The following is a 20,355-nucleotide window of genomic DNA, read 5'->3' as shown; positions in this document are numbered from 1 at the left end:
AATAACAATAAAAATGACAGTAAATAGCTAGGGAATTATTATATCCTTTATTATGATATACAGAGCAAGGATTAGTTACTGTTGTGCAAATACCTAGTAACAGGTATTCACATAAATGCTTTACATGGAAGGTGGTCTTCAAGATACTTACGAAGTAAATCAGTGTAGAAAAAGTGGTAGTTACAGCTTGAGTATAAGTTTTGAAGGGTGGTGTCTGTTAGTTAACAGTCCGTTCATGCAAAGGGACTGAGCAATGCTCTGTGGAAGAATCAGAGGCACAGATACCATCCGTTGCCTTGCTGTTTAGGCAACAGGCTTCTTTTGATAAACATCTGACTGCAATTATTCTGGTTTGTTGTCTTGCCTACCATCAATTTAGTTCAGTTCCCTTTAATTGCATTCAGTTTGGTTTAGTTTTTCCTTCTCTTCCCAGAGAAAGAAGTGAAAAAAAGTTTTAAAATAGCTACTCTGCCTAAAATATATATCCTTATTTTTTCCTTGCATGTCTGGATCACTCTCCTCTATCTCACCTCTTGTTCTCAAAACACTTTTCCTTTCTCTTGTCTTCCTAAACCTTAAATTAGTGTTCTCTGGAGTTTTATGTTCAACCCCTATTTTCTCTATAAACCTCTCACACCTCTAACAGTTCTAAAATATAACCCTTTCATGATTGTTCATGTATTTATGCTTTTGAACTTTCTGATTAAAGTTTCTGGGCTGTCCTTTATCTTTCTATCCATCCGGCATATTAGTCTTGAGCTCAGTTGTGACCCCTACAATGCTACTCCAGTCTCCTTTAAAAATTTCCTCTGTGATTTCAAATACATTTGCAAAGATCTTGAGTATTTTGCATCAATTTGTACATTTATTTGCCCATTTATTTATGTTTCTAATCTCTCAAATGACCCCAACAAGCTGCTCCCATGGCTTTTTAATCCTTGTGTCCTTCCCTTCATGACCTCAGGGAGTATCTGCTCCATTTAAGCAATGTAATGAATAAATGGTTGATATCATCATCAAATTACAAATAATGTATAGTATGTTCTCAGTACCACACAGGAAAAGCCCTTAAATAAGAATAACCAGCATATCGCAGGTGGTCAATTAGAATATTCCCCTACATTGCTATACATCTCTGGGTTTTGAGGCTGTTTTGTTTTCTGTCTCATTGTGAAATTCATTCTTTTGATGCAAAGCCCTGGGAAGAATTCTGTTTGTGGTGAGTGGACAGATTTCAAACACATAATGTCCATTTTCTAAAAGATTACTCAAGGAAGTAGATATAGTCAGGATTGAGGCATAAGGAAATCTAGAGATACAGAAAACCTATTAATTAAAACCCAGCAGGTTTAATGTAGGGCTAAGTTCATGAATGTGTACCAAGTTTATAGTCATACAAAGACGACTTAGAAGCAGTGGTGTAACAATGGGTAGCAGAGTCCCAGACATGGGACTGGTTCCAGATCCCTATCACAATGGTGATAGGGATCTGGAACCAGATATTCTACAACAATGTTAAGAGTATAGATTCTTTGGGCACCTGTGTGGCATAGTTGTTAAACGTCTGCCTTCTGCTTAGGTCATGATCCCTGGGTCCTGGGATCGAGTCCTGCATGGAGCCCCTCATGGAGCCCCACATCGAGCTCCCTGCTCGGCAGGAAGCCTGCTTCTCCCTTTCCCACATGTCCTGCTTGTGTTCCCTCTCTCTCTCTCTCTCAGTCAATTAAATAAATAAATAAAATCTTGGAAAAAAAAAAAAGAGAGAGAGAGAGAGTATAGACTCTTGGGTAGAAGACCAAAAACAGTGTGATCAAATGTAGACTTGTCTTGTTTTGTGGCTCACTAGTGAATCTTCTCTATCTAATTGTTAGTCTGTGTCCTAAATGTGTGCACAGAAGTTGAGTGAGATAAAACTCCTAGATCGTGACTAGAGGGGAGAAATGTCAAAGAACTCAGATGGCATTGTCATCTTTTCTTTAGCTGTTATGGATACAGCACATGGGTTTAAGGTAGAAAGATCTAGATCTTATTCACTTTTATGGTCTGGTATATAGCACATGGAAGATTTTCAACAAATCTGTGAAAAAACAAATAAGTGAATATTTTTTGAAAAACGACTTTTCACCAAAATACATTCAACTGAGTTTTCTTATACAAAGGTCCCAGCAATCCTCTCAATTCAACCTTTTATTTGTTTGTTTTCAATTCGGCACTTTTATGCTTGCAGTAGTTCCTTAGGAAACTGTTACACTATTTTCTGGTGAATTATAGGCTTGGGATGTCTTCGAGAGTTCCTTGGATCCATTATTTTGCCTCAAGGCAGTACTAAGACTAAATAAACTAAAAGAAAGAATGGAACATTCTCAATTTTCTCTAAAACTTAGTTGTTCTACGCCACAAAAGAGCATACTTTGTAGTTGTCTTTCCTTTGTGATTGCTGTTAAAGTCCTTTTCAGGGTTACCAATTAGTTGCATATGTTCAAGCCTAAATCATGTTATTATAAAATAAATGTCATTTTTTTCTGACTTTAGACACTTTCTCATGGCTAAATTTCAGGTAATATTAAATACCTCATCATGCAGAGATGTAATTTCATCACTTGAAAACAAACAATATCAATGTTCCAAAGTGTTAAAAAATAATTGTTTCCGGGCGCCTGAGTGGCTCAGTTGGTTAAGCGACTGCCTTCAGCTCAGGTCATGATCCTGGCGTCCTGGGATTGAATCCCACATCAGGCTCCCTGCTTGGCCGGAAGTCTGCTTCTCCCTCTGACCCTCCCCCTTCTCATGCTTTCTCTCTCCCTCTCTCTCAAATAAATAAATAAAATCTTTAAAAAAAAACATTAAAAAATAATAATTGTTTCCGGTTGGCATTAATCACTATTTTTTTATTTTTATTTTTTATTTCTTTTCACCGTAACAGTATTCATTGTTTTTGCACCACAGCCAGTGCTCCATGCAATATGTGCCCTCCCTAATACCCACCACCTGGTTCCCCCAGCCTCCCACCCCCGCCCCTTCAAAACCCTCAGGTTGTTTTTCAGAGTCCATAATCTCTCTTGGTTCACCTCCCCTTCCAATTCCCTCAACTCCCTTCTCCTCTGCATCTCCCCATGTCCTCCATGTTATTTGTTATGCTCCACAAATAAGTGAAACCATATGATAATTGACTCTCTCTGCTTGACTTATTTCACTCAGCATAATCTCTTCCAGTCCCGTCCATGTTGCTACAAAAGTTGGGTATTCATCCTTTCTGATGGAGGCATAATACTCCATAGTGTATATGGACCACATTTCCTTATCCATTCGTCCATTGAAGGACATCTTTGTTCTTTCCACAATTTGGCGACCGTGGCCATTGCTGCTATAAACATTGGGGTACAGATAATCCTTCTTTTCACTCCATCTGTATCTTTGGGGTAAATACCCAGTAGTGCAATTGCAGGGTCATAGGGGAGCTCTATTTTTAATTTCTTGAGGAATCTCCACACTGTTCTCCAAAGTGGCTGCACCAACTTGCATTCCCACCAACAGTGTAAGAGGGTTCCCCTTTCTCCACATCCTCTCCAACACACGTTGTTTCCTGTCTTGCTAATTTTGGCATTGATCATTTTAAATAATTGTTTCTTCTCTATGGTTTCTGAAATCTCTATATAACATGCTCAACTGCATAGGAACAAGCTAAACCTACAAAAAGAATGTTGGTAAAACTTTTAGAAATAATTAAAAATTATGTAAAGAAATGTGTCTCCTGATTAGTTGATTGTTAAATGAAAAATAAGGTGTTATATAGACAGTGTAGAGATACATATTATACACTCAAGGCCTTTATTTATGATATATATTAATTATACAGTAAAATGTCAATTGAAGCTATTATTAATTAAACTACTTAAACATTTTAAAAGAATATAGATTTTTTTCCAGTTACTAAATTTTTCTTGACCTCAGGGATACAAATTCAGGAAGGACCAAATTCTTAGTCTCAGTGATCATAACCTTTATTGTGGAAATATACACAAAAATTAATTTTAACATAATATTGTGAATAAATACAGATGTATATATGAATTTCTGAATCAGCACAGGAATACTTAAATTATCCTGTGTTGGGGTAGGTCAGTAGAGAAAGATCAAAGTAGATTTCAAAGAAAATGATAATGTATAGTTGAATATTGAATGATCAAGAGTTAGCTAAAAGAAATTACCAAATTCATCTATCCATTTTTCCATATTTTCATGTTTACTGCTACTGTCTAGCCAATATCCGTATGTACTTGTATTATTTAAAAAGCTTTTTAGTCTCTTGTGTCCCTACAAATGATTATTTCTATGGCTGCCAAAAAAAGATTGTATTGTTAAAATATAGATAAGAAAATGCCTCTACTCTTTGTGTTTTCCAATAGCTGGAACATAAAATAGGATCCAAATGCTTTATGGCCCTAATGCCTGAAAATATTCTTAAATATTCTTAAAAAAAAAAAAGAAAAAAACATATATATGTAAATATATATATATATTTATATATATATCTCCCCTCTGCCTACTACACCTTATTTTTTACTATACTCAAGCAGTCTCACTTTTTTCCTCCTTCCCAAATGGTTAAAACATTTCCTGCTTAGAGATTTTAGATGTATTTCTTCCTCTGCATTAATTAATGTTTCTCATGGCTGGCTGACTTTAGGACATTTTGAAATATACCCCCCCTTGGTGCACCTGGATGGCTCAGTGGTTAAGCATCTGCCTTAAGCTCAGGTCAAGATCTCAGGGTCCTGGGATCAAGCCCCACATTGTGCTTTCTGCTCAGCAGGGAGCCTGCTTCCCCCTCCCCCTCTGCCTGCCTCTCTGCCTACTTGTGATCTCTCTCTCTGTGAAATAAAATAAAATCAAATATTTAAAAAATAAAATAAAATAAAATATACCCCTTTCCCCCTTTTTTATTTGGCATTCCTCTGTAGATAGATCTATGCCTTGGCCTCCTGAATCAAGGGGCTGGTTTGACCAATGAGTGTGCCAGAAGTGATGCTGCATAACATCTAAGGTCTTTTTGGCTGGAGCACTCATGCTTAGGTCTTGAGCTGTTATGTAAAAAGTCTAGTTATTGTGAAAATGTGTTGCTTCAAGGAAGCCAAAACACATGGAGAATCCACTTATATATACTATACTCAGCAGTAAAAGTCTTCAAGGCATCCCAGCCCAGGTACCATAAATGTGAGTGCATCTTTAAACCACTGCAACTCAGCCATTCAGCCATCTCCAACCTGTGAGCCTTTCAAGTTGAAGTCAGAGCTATGAAACAGAGATCAAATCATCCCACTATGCCATGTCTGAATTTTCCAAAAAATTCATTTGCATGAAAGTTGGTTGTTTACGCTCTTACATTTTTTTTTTAAAGATTTTATTTATTTATCCAACAGACAGAGATCACAAGTAGGCAGAGAGGCAGACAGAGAGAGAGGAGGAAGCAGGCTCCCCGCTGAGCAGAGAGCCCGACGCGGGACTCGATCCCAGGACCCTGGGATCATGACCTGAGCCGAACGCAGAGGCTTTAACCCACTGAGCCACCCAGGTTCCCTACGCTCTTACACTTTAAGATAATTTGTTATGCAACAACAGTAACAAGTATATCATATAAATCTTGTCACAATAATACCTCATCAAAAAAGACTATTTAAAATTGGCCCCCATCACCAAATTTCATTAAACGCTATATTCATAGCCATACTATTTATTATAACCAAAGGCTGAAAATAGCCCAAATGTTCATCTATAATTGAATTAACCATGGGTATATTTACACTTTGGGATATTATACAATAATTAGAATGGGAGATGTATATTTACATGCAAAATATCAATTCTCAAAAATGTTGAGCCAGGGGCACATGCGTGGCTCAGTGGGTTAAGCCTCTGCCTTCAGCTCAGGTCATGATCTCAGGGTCCTGGGATCGAGCCCCACATTGGGCTCTCTGCTCAGTGGGGAGCCTGCTTCCCCCCTCTCTCTGCCTGCCTCTCTGCCTACTTATGATCACTCTCTCTCTGTAAAATAAATAAACAAAATCTTTTTAAAAAGTTGAATAAAAATAATCGATGCAAAAGAGTGCATTCTATGTAAATGTAAATCCTTTATTTAAAATTTAAAAAAAAAAGTAAAGTATTTCTTGTATAACTATTTATTGCAAAAATGACAAAAAAGCAGTTTCTAGGGTCTTGGAGGTATTGTGGTCTGAGTCTGGTGGCCATATTTACACTGTATGCATAGTATATCACAACTTTAAAGTATTGGCTTTTAGCTATTTCCCATTTTTTATAATATATTTTTTCTTTATAATATAAATTATTGAGAATTATCTGGTACTATCCAACTAATTATTCATTTGTCACTCCTTCTTACTGCACTAGAATGTTTTGAAGGCAGGAATTAGTCTGTCCTATTTATTTTCATATGTCTTCATCAGTTGAATTGAACTAGTATCAAACTATGTAACATTAATATTGTGTAATCTTTTGTAAAGTATTTTTTTAAAGATTCCAGTGTATTATTTGATATCAGTTTAGAAACATTTAAAAGGAAGAGCTATTTGGAGTGAATCATGGTAGATTTTGCAATTGAATTCAAGAGTATTTAACCTTTAAAATCATAAAAACATATTGCTAAAAACTGACATGTCCTATCCCAATTAAACAGAGCTAAATCATTGTTTTGTGCAAAAATTCCAAGCTTTAAATGCAATATTACAAACTGGAACATCTTCAGAGGAAAATAACTAGAAAATTAAAACAACTCCAAAACATATGCTGTGCAAAAAAGTTGAAGGTTACCAGCTCTCACTTTGTAGCTCTATCTCCTGTTTTGTGCCTCCATGGACTCGACTTTATTTATAAAACATAGCAGAGTTTTCTGTTCTCCTAAACAGAAAACCCATAGTGATTTATTAATTCAACCATTCATTAAAGAGAAAATCTTTACCAGACATTTAGCACCTCAACTTTGATCTCTCTTTCCTCATGTCGGGGAACATCTTGGAGAGACTGTGGACTCTGCTTCATTTCCTTCTGCCCTATATTCTTCAGACTGCCCTAGGCTATAAATTGGGGCAAAATTAAGACTTACTTTATTTATTCCCCTTCTCTCAGTAATTAAAATCATGTGATATCTTTCCAATATATTAAAACAGTTTTTTAGTTTTTTAGTTGTTTAAAATAGGAGGACAATCAGATGCCCATTATTATTTTACAGTTAGACACAGAATCATCATCATAGTGTTAAAGATATAACTTTTGCTTTTACATAATGCCTGCCTTTATCCTTAGACTGTAATCTCTAGAAGAATAGAGTCCTAACCATTTTTAAAAATAAAAAAAGTTAAAAATTAAAACAAACTAAAAAAAAAACACTTCTTAACCTGCATCTTGCACATTGCCTAATGTGTGCAAAGTAAATATATGTCGAATGAATGACTATGGAATAAGTGACTTTATATATCCAAAAGATTGCACCATTTCACACCATTATTCATTTGGTTATCACAGGAACATATACTTAAAGAGGGTAAGTAGTACATCTAGATACTCCATATTTATTAGGTACCAAGACTCAGCTTGTTACAAAGCAAATGAAAGTAATATATATAACATGCAAAGCAAATGAAAGTAATATATATAATTGCATTTAATTCCACAACAATCCTAAGCAAAATTACTGTACTGGTAAGTGAGAATCATAGGATTTGCCATTTGTCAAAATTTGTACAATTGATAAGTATCAGGATCTCAATATGAAATTATTTCTTTTTCCTTCAACACACTACCAAAATTATCCCCCACTACACTGGCATGATTAGTGTATCAAATATACCATTCATTGCTTCATACTCTTCTTATAAAAAAAAGTTGTTTCTTCATATGTTCCTTATTTCTTAGGAGTAGTACATTGTATGAATGTAAATGTATTCATTAGATAAATTCATAATTATTTTCCAACCATATTACAACTCTTTGAATGGCAAGAATCATTGCATCATGCCTACATGCTTAAAGAATATGTGTGTGACATGTAAATAGAATGTATTTATTAACTGTTATATAACAGATTAGAACTGTTAGAGTATTCATTCATTTTTGTTATATATATGTTTATGCAGTAGACTATCTTTGCATCTCATGTTCAGCACAACTAATAAACACAACTAATAAAATTCCATCCATCTGCTTCTCAAAAAAAAAAAAAAAAGGAATGTCTGATGTGCTTAAGCCAAGATGACTTGTAGGTATACCATGTATGAATACAACACAAATTCTTCTGGTTCTTTTTAAGTTTTTATTTAAATTCCCATTAGTTAACATAAAGTGTAATATTAGTTTCAGGTGTACAATATAGTGATCCAGTATTCTCATATAATACCCAATGCTCAGCACAAGTGTAGTCCTTAATCCCCATTACCTATGCCACCCATTCCCCCACCCACCTCTTTCAGTTTTGATATAGCATCTGTCCTATTTTCCTCTTCTGATGTAGACTGCTTTCATATTGTATCTACAAAATGCTCTTCTACTAGCAGGAACCCTTTGCACCCTAGCGACCACTACAACTGTACACCATGAGGTTACTAATGTCCAAGGTAAGAGGTCCTATCTCCAGTCCTCCAAATAGTGCCCCTTGCCTTCCTTCTTTGGCGCTGATTATTATTGATTCGAAATTCATGCTGAGCCAAGATATGTGTGAGATTTTCTCTACCCATATGATGGTTTTCTTCTAAATGTCTGTCCAAGCTTTTTTTTCATTTAGACATTGACCTTGTTATTGAATCAGACGAGTGGGAATTACAAAAATACACAGTTTGGGTTTGAACTGGGAATCTCAGCACCTTTCATATAAACAGAAAGATAGGTGTCAATTTGCCATTCTTGATGATCCCTTTGTCTAGTCTCATTTTCTTGGACTGTTTTTATAACTGACGTAGTCAAAAAATAGAGCAACATGATAATTTCAAAGTGACAATGATAGGTGAGTGAGGCTTAGTGTGAATTTTTTCTCTTATTCAAATATTTCCTTATCTACAAAGAAAAGTTGGAAATATCATCCATCAGATTATCTCAAACTTGCCATATGATTTAATTAGTTTGTTAATGTAGACTTCTAAATGTGCATACTTCTATTTTTATAGGAAAGGTTTATATAAAAGGAGGTCTCTTTTTAAATTAACTAAAGCCTTTCATCAATCTCTGCCCAAATGTGCACAGGAGAACACTAAAACAAATAGCTTTTATGTGATAGAGCCGTGAATGCTGGGGAGAATCAATAAATATTCATTGCAATATTAATTGAGTCATTTGAAGTGAACACATATAGGGCACTTCCTGGGTGTCAGTTGCTTAAACTATTCATTTATTGTCAACTCAAGATTAAAAAAAATAGGCTTACAAGACAGCTACAAAACAGAAGCACAGTACATGATGTAATAGTTGAGGCAAAGTAAGTGTAGATTCTTGTAGATACTTAAGCGTATGGGACTGACTTCAAGAATCTATGTATTCTCTGAAACTACATGTAAATATTTAGGTATAAGTACCTACTTCTGTGCATTTTTCTGAAAAGGGCTTCCATTGCTTTTAAAACACCCTCAAAAAAGGTTATATATCATTATTCTGTTTCTTAAATCTACAATGATCCCACAAGGTCTATTCAATATGTAATAATGGATCAAAAATTGGATACTTGCATTGTTAATTCTCATCTAGAAAGAAGTGAATGGGGAAAGTTCTATTCCACATAACTTCTTGTTTCCAAATCCATGTTTTCTAGTTATTGTAAAGAACTCATGTTGATTTTAGTGCGCGTACCATGACTAATAGTATAGGCTATATACTTTGCAACATAACGGGTATTGCTAGAGAGAGTAAATCAAGAAAAAAGAATACCAAAACCACTTTCGAAGTAAATAAATAAACAGAGAAAATGAAAATCATCAGAGACATTATGGGCATGCTTAAATGTTTAGTAAAGCAAATAGATAAGGTTTTTTTGGCAAAATGATATTGAGAACAGAAGAAGATTTCATATGAAGATATCCTCACCTTTTATTTGTAATAATAAAGAAAAGAGTTTAATAAATGGAACTTAAAACTATATAAACATGTAATAAGGGTATGAATAAACTCCTGAATTACTAATATGTGGAAGGAAGGAATTCAACAGCACTGCTAAGCATAAGCCCTCATTCAGAGTGCTGCTGTATGAGATCTCTGATGAAGTTTCTGCCTTGGGTAAAAAGGAGGGTCTTCTATGGAGCTTTAGCAAAGGTTCAGCTAATATCAGGAATAATTGGTCAAAAATGGTTTTAAGAAGGGGTGCCTGGGTGGCTCAGTTGCTTAAGCATCTGCCTTTGGCTCAGGTCATGATCTCCAGGTCGTGGAATCAAGCCCCACATTGGGCTCTCTGCTCAGCAGTAAGTCTGCTTCTCTCTCTGTGCTCTCCTTCTCTCTCTCAAATAAATAAATAAAATCTTTAAAAATGATCTTATTAAGAGGAAAAATTGTTTTTTTGATTAGGAGCACTTGTTTCTGCAATTTGATTTTATTGAGAGATTTGAGTCAGAGTATTTGTAAGAGGTAGGGTCATATGCGAGAGGGGTAGGAAGGAGCAGCTTCAGAGGCCAAGGGAATGTGAGAGCCACAGTGGATATCTCTTCTGGTTAATAGGGAGATTAAGTTTCATTGCTGAACTGCACCAAGGTTTGTTCAGAACTCCAGATCTGCTGCTGACGGCAGTCTAGAACTTGGTGAGAACTGTCATCATGTTTTCTTGTGACCTTTGTCTTTGCAGCTGTATTTAAATCATGTGTCAGTAAGTGGCTAGAAGTGTCACAAGTGGATAGAAGAAGTTTCTGGAGAAAAACCAATAATCTACACTAGAGAAAACATATTATTGACTTGATGATTACCAGAAAGTCTTGGACAATACCTCTTAGCCAAGGTTCTGTTACTATTGGTATTCAGTAGGAGAATAGTTCTTGTCTCTATCCTGAGTCAGTAGAAAAGGGAACTTTGAAATCTACAGATTTGCAAAAACTTGAAGAATAGAAGAAAAAAATCTAACTTTAACAATAAAAATTCTTAAGACAGCATAGTGGGAAAATCATGTCATTAAAAACCAAGTTAAAAAAAAAAGTGTAGAATTAGTGATTTCTGTCATTTGAGGGTCTTAATCCAAACATCTTAGAGCTATAATATCAACAGTCTGCTGCTTGATCTAAGGTTTAATCTAGTTATCAGACAGTCCTCATGTAGTTATTGCTGATTTAATGCACATACCATGACTAATAAGACTGACTATATACTTTGCAATATAAGAACTCCAATAATACTAGGGAGAGGAAATTAAGAAAATGCTGACCTGATGCTGATAGCTTCTAGAGAAACTTGATGAAACTTGATCTAAACTTTCAGTTTTAGGTCTCCTATTGGCATAGAAATCCAGAAGCTGGTTTTATGGTATTTTTTTTAAAGATTTTATTTATTTATTGGACAGACAGAGATCATAAGTAGGCAGAGAGGCAGGCAGAGAGAGAGGAGGAAGCAGGCTCCCTGCTGAGCAGAGAGCCCGATGTGGGGCTCGATCCCAGGACCCTGGGATCATGACCTGAGCCGAAGGCAGAGGCTTTAACCCACTGAGCCACCCAGGTGCCCCTTTATGGTATTTTTTAACTGGAGAACATGAATGCAAAGATTGATTTCCTGGAGTTCCACTGAACTCTCTGTGGTTAAAAGTACATGGTAAGTGTCTTTCAGTGAGGCTCGATATTGGTCTTGCATTGCTGTTGTAGCCAGTAGACCAGGACTCTAGGCCAACAGTCATGTAGGTATTCCTATGATTTATCCTGGGAAGAAGCCACTGGGACATGCTGATTATATGGTTGGAGATACTGTATTAAATGCCTACTGATTTATCCATATCTAGCCATATTTGAAATAGTAGAATAAAAGACAGAGGATGAGATCCCCAGTTCCATGGTCAGTTCACATAGGAGTAATCTGTGATGTTTCTGTTGTAGTGTATCTGAAGGTTTTGGGAGGCTGGGACAAGGCAACTGAAGTTCCCTGTTTAGTCTTGTAAGTTTCAGCTTCAATGGGTCATACACTCATTATGTTTTCTCTGAGGACTTGAGGTAATAGAGAAAGAGATACTTCTGAGTTAAAGGCAAAACTTCATATAATTTTTTTATCATTGTTTCAAAAAAACCTGTATTCTTTTCTCAATATATAAATGAATACATATATCTCAATATTTATATTGTCAGAACAGTTGCTTTAGGCAGGGTACCTTTTGCCAACCAGAAAACAAGAATATTGGTATTGAAATTGAACAACATAAGGAAGATTGTATCTGAATAAACCCACTTTAAATATTCAAAAGGCCTACAGGTTTTAACTCCTGTCCATGTCCAGCCTGTAGAGTTTCCCCAGGACTGTGCGCTTGAAAGGTGAGAACTGCTCCAGGGACATTCTTTTTAATCTTAATGAAATTTTCCCACCAATGCTCACTTATGATGAGTCTCAATTTATTTATTTTTTCTTTCCACAGAAGAAAGGAGGTAACATTGAGAGACATTGTCTTAGCATTTTAGGGTAGACCAAGTAGTAGACTTGTTGCCACCAAAGACCATCTGGTTGGAACAGGCAATGTGATCTTTTCCTGAGTGGTACTGGAGAATCAAGTGCTTGAGATCAGAGTTGACTCCAGACTCGATGCCAATAGTCAAGTTAGTTTGGGCCTTGATTTTTGAACTTTGTGGATAGCATGAAACTCCTATAGCATAATAATCATCTGAAGAAATGCCTTTTGCTCATTGAGTCTGCTTTATAGTATGTGCCTTCTACTTATTATAGCCAGTGCCTTTGGAGGAAGCAGCTAGTAGGGTTTTTACATTATTGTGATATTTAATAGAGGTAGCAGCTGCAATTAAGAGGTTGTGTTGGTTCTAAAGTTGGCAAAATCATTATCTACTTGAAGGGGTTATCTGATGTCTGTATAGACATTTCCTCTCTCTCAGTTAACTCTCTAGTTAACTGATTGTCTCAATAAAAGCTACAGTCAAACAAACCACTGAAGATTTGGCCCTCGAAAGTCCAGGTTCAAACAATTTGAATTGATTGTGTTTGCAAATCCAGATTTAAAACCTCCATGTTCAAACTTCAAATAGAAGCTATCCAAAAGGAATTCTAAATCTGAGTTGTCAAAATGGAAGCCAAAAAAATTTCTCATGAGTGCATGAATATCCCAAGGTATACTATCCACTAGAAGAGGAAAATTATCTCTAGGGTTTAGAATCTTAGAGCAATGGATGCTAATATGTACAGGGAAGAGAAGAAGCATTTTGTATGAGTTCAGTCTAGTAGAAGAAAAAGATCTGAATGGTATAAGGAAATAAGAGGTTATGTGGAGATGTTAAGATTTTAGCTGTCAGAAGTCTTAGTTAGCTTGGAGTTTGTTGTAGTTGTGCCTAAATAAGAGGATAGGCCTTTGCTACAGGATCAATAAACAATGGGTCTCTGATTTTTATTGTCCTGTTGAGATAGAACACAAAATCTTGTCATGATCTTTCATGTGCAAATAGAAAGAAAGGTTCATGACAATGCAGAAGCTCAAGAGTAAGGGGCTTTTAAAATGGAGTGTTTTATATTACAGAATACAACATTTAATAAGTCTGTCCAGGGCAAGACCTAGTTTGTAACAGTTTTTGTCTGGTCACATATTGGGCTAGCTTATTCAAAAAGTTAGGAATCCAATGTCAGCAGTGTCCTATGACCAGTATTCTAATAGTATTCCACTGGTAATTAGCCAGAAAAGTCAAGAATAACATTTAATCTTTGAAATACCCCAAAATGTGTGGCAGGGGAGGCATAGACAGTGTCTATGAGTGGCAGTCCTTCAACAGTCTTGTTTTAAAATGAGCACAGAGCCAGTTTCAGCAAAGGAATGTCCAGATCAGCTGAGATACTTAAGGGCTCATGGTCCCCCGTATGCCCCTTACTTTCTTTCTTGGGCCCTGATGCTATTATGGTCAGATTTAAATTCTGAGATATTGGTAGGAGAGACATCAGATAGAAAATACTCAGTTTGAGACAGTATTAAATTACAGTCTGGGAATTATTTTTCTGGATATTTCAGAAAGAGGCCTTCTAGTCCATATTTAATAGTAGTATGCTGTATGCAAAATAGATCTACGCTAAAAACATTCAGCACACAGCAAAGCATATCACTAGTGAGAAAGCCCAGAGAGGCAGGAAGCGCCTGAGACAAATGCAGAGTCTGAGGGTCATTTGAGATTCCTACTTGTAAAATCTGTTTGCTACTCCAAGGACAAATGATGGAAAAGCAATAAGGCTTATGGTAGAGAGGCTAGACACAGTATCAAATAGAAGCAGAACATTTTGTATTTGCAGTTGCATTGAAATGTCTCCCTTTTTATTAAGGGAAATTGTGGGCTGACCAGGGCAACTAATTCCTCAGAGGGGTGTTATTCCGTCAGACAAAGTTTGTCCTTTGTCTACTTAGAGTCTGTCTTTCAAGTGAAGGCAGAATAATTGTTCTTTCAGTGACCGTTGCTGGTAGAAAAACTATAGGTATATTTGTCTTTCCTGATTTAGACATGGGAATGTGTTCATGTAAATGCTTGATCAGAAGAGCTGTTAATTAGAGTCTAATGTTTCTTTCTTTCTAAATGAAGGTATGTTCCACGTGCACAGCAATCTCTTGATGTTTCAGGATTAAGACCATCCCCAAAGAAAATGGATAGGCCAGTAGCAATATTTTCTCCCTGAATGGGAATGGAATATTCTCTGAAGGTAAAAGTGAAATAGCCTTTAAAATCTGCACTTTTACATTTCTCCGCTTTACAGCATTGAATATTGATCAATCAGTATTGATAGCAAAAATCTCAGGATCAGGTACTATGAGATTATCTTCTACTTTTATACCTTTCTTGTCTACCCTTGGTCAAACTTTGATACATATATTTGACTTCATTTGGGTCTCAATCCATCCTGTCTTCCTTAACCAGTTACTTTTTTTTTTTCCATAGTTCTTGTGCCTATAAGACAATAGTTTTGATTCAAGACTTGTTATAAGCTGCTAGGAAAATCCTATATTCTGTGAACTTTCATTCCTTCTCATGAGGGTTTAGAAAGTTCTTAACTAAACAAATCTAATTTTAACCAAGCTTTAGTGTCATAAGAGAAGCAAGGTAGGTCTCATGTCTGACCACAGTATAAGAAATCAAGAGGAAATACGGCCAATGAGAGTGTGTGATAGAGGAAGGTAGAGAGGGTCCATGAAAGTGGTGAAGAAGCTGAAGATACAAACCCATGGTGTAGGAGGCAGAATTCTAGATAGTTCACATGACCTCCTGATGTTACTTCAGAGATTACATTATTTTACATGACAAAAGGGATTTTGCAGATGTATTTGAGGTTGCTGATCACTGGACTTTAAGATGGGGAGAATGTCAGGATGGCCCTAACCTAATTATAGGAGACCTTGAAAATAGATAACGTTCTTTGACAGAAGGGGCATTCAGAGACATCTGAAGCTTGAGAGAGAATGGATGTGCTATTACTGGGTGGGAGATGAACGGCACTTTGAGAAATGAATGCAGGTGAACTCTGGAGGCCAGCGAGGAAATCGGGACCTCATTCTTCTGACTCTAAGAAACAAATTCTTCCAGTAGCCACAGTGAGCTTCCAAATTAAAGTGCAGCCTGGCAGACCAGTTGACTTTGGCCTTGCGAGATCATAAATAGAGGACCCACCTGGACTTCTTACCTACAGATCAGTGAGGTAATAAATGGATGTTGTATTAAGTTGATAAGTGTGTGGTATTTTGTTATGCAGTAATAGAAAATTAATATGAATGGAGAAGAAGTTGAGGTATGACGGGCATGATGGATGGCCAATGTGGAGTTGAGTCAGAAGACAGAAAAGAGAGTTTTGAGTTCTGATTTTAGATTCTTCATATTTTTATTGGTTTTTTTAAAAGGAGTCTTTCAGGGAAGAAATTTTAGAGTATCCCTGTAGTTTAAAAGCCTCTACATATCAAAAATAATTACGCTGTCCATGGAATAATTGTAGATTTAAATCTAAGATGTGGCATAGGTGAGTTACTTTAATCTTAATTTCCCCAAGTGGTCACTGAAATTTTAAATCGTTGCTGGTAAAATCCTATAAGAGCTTCAGTATTTAGTGCTGTGGCACCATAACATTTGTACATGTAAGATGCTGGACACTGAATCAGAGTTTCATTGACTGTTGATGATCAATACTAAAATAGAACAAAAAGAGATAGATGAGAAGATTCCATTAATCTTAGTTCAGCATCCAGAATAGTGAAAATGATTTACATCAAGAGGCCTGTCTCAGGGTGCCTGGGTGGCTCAGTGAGTTAAAGCCTCTGCCTTCAGCTCAGGTCATGATCTCAGGGTCCTGGGATGGAGCCCCACATCGGGCTCTCTGCTCAGCAGGGAGCCTGCTTCCCTTCTTCTCTCTCTGCCTGCCTCTCTGCCTACTTGTGATCTCTGTCTGTCAAATGAATAAAAATCTTAAAAAAAAAAAAAAAAAGAGGCCTATCTCAAGAACTCTAAAGAGAGTCAAGTTTAGGTGGTATTCAACAGAAGTATGTAGAGCACTGGTTAGAAGCAAGATCTGAGAAAGATAACAAAGGTATAGATCCTGGGTGCTTCAGCTTTGATTAAATGACCTTGGCCTAGAAGCAGCAGATCCAGCCCCTTCCAAATCACACCAAAACCCAGATCACACCAGCAACACTAGCTGGAGCCCTTCTAGGCATCAGCTTTAGTTCCAAATTCTGTAGCCTGACCACAACCCAAAAAGATGGGCCTACCTTGGGGAAGAAAGGTAGACTTTAGCCAGAGGGAGCAGCTGAAGCTCAGCTAGTTTCCGTAATAGTTGTTCAAAACTCATTTTCACAAGGGGGATGGATTGTTTCTGCATTTGAGCAGCTGTCATTTTGGCCATTTGGCTTTAACAAAACAGTGGAAAGTGGAGAGGAATAGTTGTGAGGCCCAAGGTTACCCCAGAGTCATGCTGGAAATATTTAAAGCTGTCAGATCCTTCACAAATAAAAAGCTCATACATATTCCAAGGAGAAAATTATATGAATAATTTACAAAAAATATATATCTCTAGCATACTGACAAATACAAAACCTATCTGATTCTCTCTTTTTTGTCTCTTTCAAATATGTGAATAAACTAGTATCTGGAGTAAAGTTCATGAAATATTGAAGTTAATGATTTTGGCTTAAGTTAATATGAGACCAGTTTGTCATTTTTTTTTTTGCTTAGTTTCTATGTGATTGGAGGTTTTTTTTTTTATTACTAAGTCTTGATTACTATTAGCAATATTAAAGTTATATTGATAGGCATATTTTATAAAATGATTTAGTCAATAAATGATGCCTAATTATGTTATTTTGATTTTAGTTGTTCTTGTTAATTTTATCACTTCAATGCATTTTAAAATATTATTTTATTTACATTTTTGGGCTATATTTCTACATTCTTTTAATGAAATCTTTTCTTTCTATGCTGTTGACAGTATTGGGAAGTTAGAATTTAGTTTTTCATAAATACAGATTGCATGGAAATATGCAGAGCTTCTAAAATTGGTATACATCTTACATATATTATAACAGCAGGTTTAACAGTATAATCTCATCTTCCGTTTCTGTGGGGGAAATAGCAGTATAGTCATAGACTTTTCTGCAATAACAATGGGAATGTCCACAGGCATGGGGAATTAAAATGTCTAAAGAGAAACATAATTTTTACCCTTAAAGTTAGATTTCCTCTAGTAAGTACTGGTCTAATCTGAAGAATGCATCTGTGTGTTAAATGTCTATTTAATGACAGTGAATGAAGAATGAGTAACTATGTAAAATATATTTAAAGAGCTATGTATATCAATTTATCTGTAGTTTCTAGTAGAGTAAAATTATCGATTTTCAAAAAGCTCCTTTTTAACTGAATTTTATATAAAAAGAAGGTATTGTTTTCATAAAAGTAGTAAAAGAAACAATAAATATAATGAAAATAAGAAGGATTTGAATTTTTGTAAATAGTTTATTTTCTGAATACATGAAAAGCCAAATGTGCCTTCTCATCATTTTTGTTGAAAATCAGCTTGCTTTAAATAATTTTCTTTGTTGAACCTTCATATTTCATAGAATTTTTTACTCAGTTTTCAGAACCTTTAGGATAGTAAATGGTGGTAAAAATAAATGTTTGATTGAAAATGAATTAAAAGCAAAGGAAATAAAACTAGTGTGAAATTTACAAAATTCTTGAAAAGTGAGCATGGTACTTAAAGATGAATGAAGAGAGGGGCATCTGGGTGGAGCATTGAGTTGAATGTCCGCCTCTTGGTTTCGACTCAGGTCTGATCTCAGGGTCAGGAGATGAAGCTCCATGTTGGGCTCAGCACTCCACCCAAAAGTCTGCTTATGTTTCTCCCTCTCCCTCTGCCTTTCGCCCACTCTCTCACAGTCTCTGTCTCCTCTGTCTCTGTCTCTCTCTCTCTCAAGTAAATAAAATAAATCTTAAAAAAAGATGAAGAGTTACAAAATCATTCCATGCTAAACACATACACATGCATGCACACACACTCACACAGAAATACACACACATTTAAAAGAAAAAAAAATCATATTTTTTCCAAATTATCTTATTTGCTAAGCTGGTATTTTTACTCAATTTTTAAAATTAAAAACATGGTAAGACTATTTTTTAAACCAAACTGTAGCTTAATGAAACATATAGCATGTTAATTATTTCTAGTAGTGTTACTTTCCTTCTAAGCACTTAATATTTGTTTGAGATGTAGTGCCAGCCATCTTAGTTTCTACATGAATAATTTAACATTAATTCAATATCAGTATGCTCAAAACTGACTAAATAATATATTAACAACATTTCATGCTATCCCTTCTACAACAGCATATTACCGATTAAGATTAAGGCAAGAAACACTTGGATAGAGAAATTCATAATAAAGAAGTTTGGGGATTTTTTTTAAAGATTTTATTTACTTATTTGAGAGAGAGAAAGAGACAGAGTGAGCACAAGCTGGGGGAGGTGCAGAGGGACAAACAGAATCCCCAGTGAGTGCAGAGCCTATTGTGGCGCTTGATCCCAGGACCCCAAGATCTTGACCCAAGCAGAAATCAAGAGCTGGTGGCTTAACTAACTGAACTACTCAGGTACACCAAGAAGTATTTGGATTTTGCTTTGATTTTAATGCACTTTCATTTTCAGTAAATTACCCACCCAAACTACTTGTTCCCATAGAGTATGTAAATTGTGTAAGATTCTCCATCAGTGAATTCTTGACTCGTAAAATAGGACACTTTCAGGTTTCTCCATTAATATCATTCAGATTATTAATGGTATTTTGGAAGTTACATTTCCTAGTTTTCTTTTTTGACTTAAAAAGTTTTATCTTGGTGAGCTCTATTCTTTAACTAATGTCAAAATAGGTTTTAGTGAATGATTATATAACTTTTTGGAAGAAAAGAAACAGTGAGATACTAGGTCATTTTTTTTCCCATTACAAAAGAGCCCTTATCATATCTGATAAGTGGGACAGAGACTACCTTGGATAATCAAAAACTTACTTAATAAGAAATGACTAGGCTGCCCATTCTCTAGAGAGCTAAAGATCCATGATGACAATTGGTATCAGGGATGCTTCAGAGAATATTGTAGTTTGAGGGCCACTTGTATGTTATCAAAACTAAAGGAAGAATATTAGAAGTGGGATGTATCACATATAACTTGTCTTTGTTGGTACCGTCTTTCAAAAATGTGAACAATCCAAAAGCTTGTTCAGAAAAATTATTTCAAGCATATTTTCCATCATTCACAGACTTTTCTGCATATACTAGTCCTTACTGGAGCTTCACATATTTCCACATATATTTTTATCATCACAAGTATTTATTTCTGATATAAACATAGATGTCCCCAACCTAAAGCTGGTGATATGAAACAGAGAGACAAATTGCTGCAGTGTCACTCCACCCACCACAAACAAACAAAAAGCTTGACTTTGAAAGCAGGCTTTTGCTTTTAGGTCTAATAGTTTTAAAAAGAATTTATATGCCTCTCAGTGTTCCTTTAATTGCCTGAAAATGACCCAGATCTCTTCATTTCTTTTAATTTCTCCCTAAGTCATACTTGGCTGGCATCATCATCATCAGTTTGGAATTGCAGAGCTCTTTTTGGTTTTCTTTTTTTTCTTTTTCCTTCTCCTTTTTGAAAGTACAGCTCATTAGCCACT

The sequence above is a fragment of the Martes martes genome, assembly GCF_963455335.1.
Source record: "Martes martes genome assembly, chromosome: 4".
Taxonomy (NCBI): Eukaryota; Metazoa; Chordata; class Mammalia; order Carnivora; family Mustelidae; genus Martes; species Martes martes.
This window is presented reverse-complemented; position numbering follows the sequence as displayed.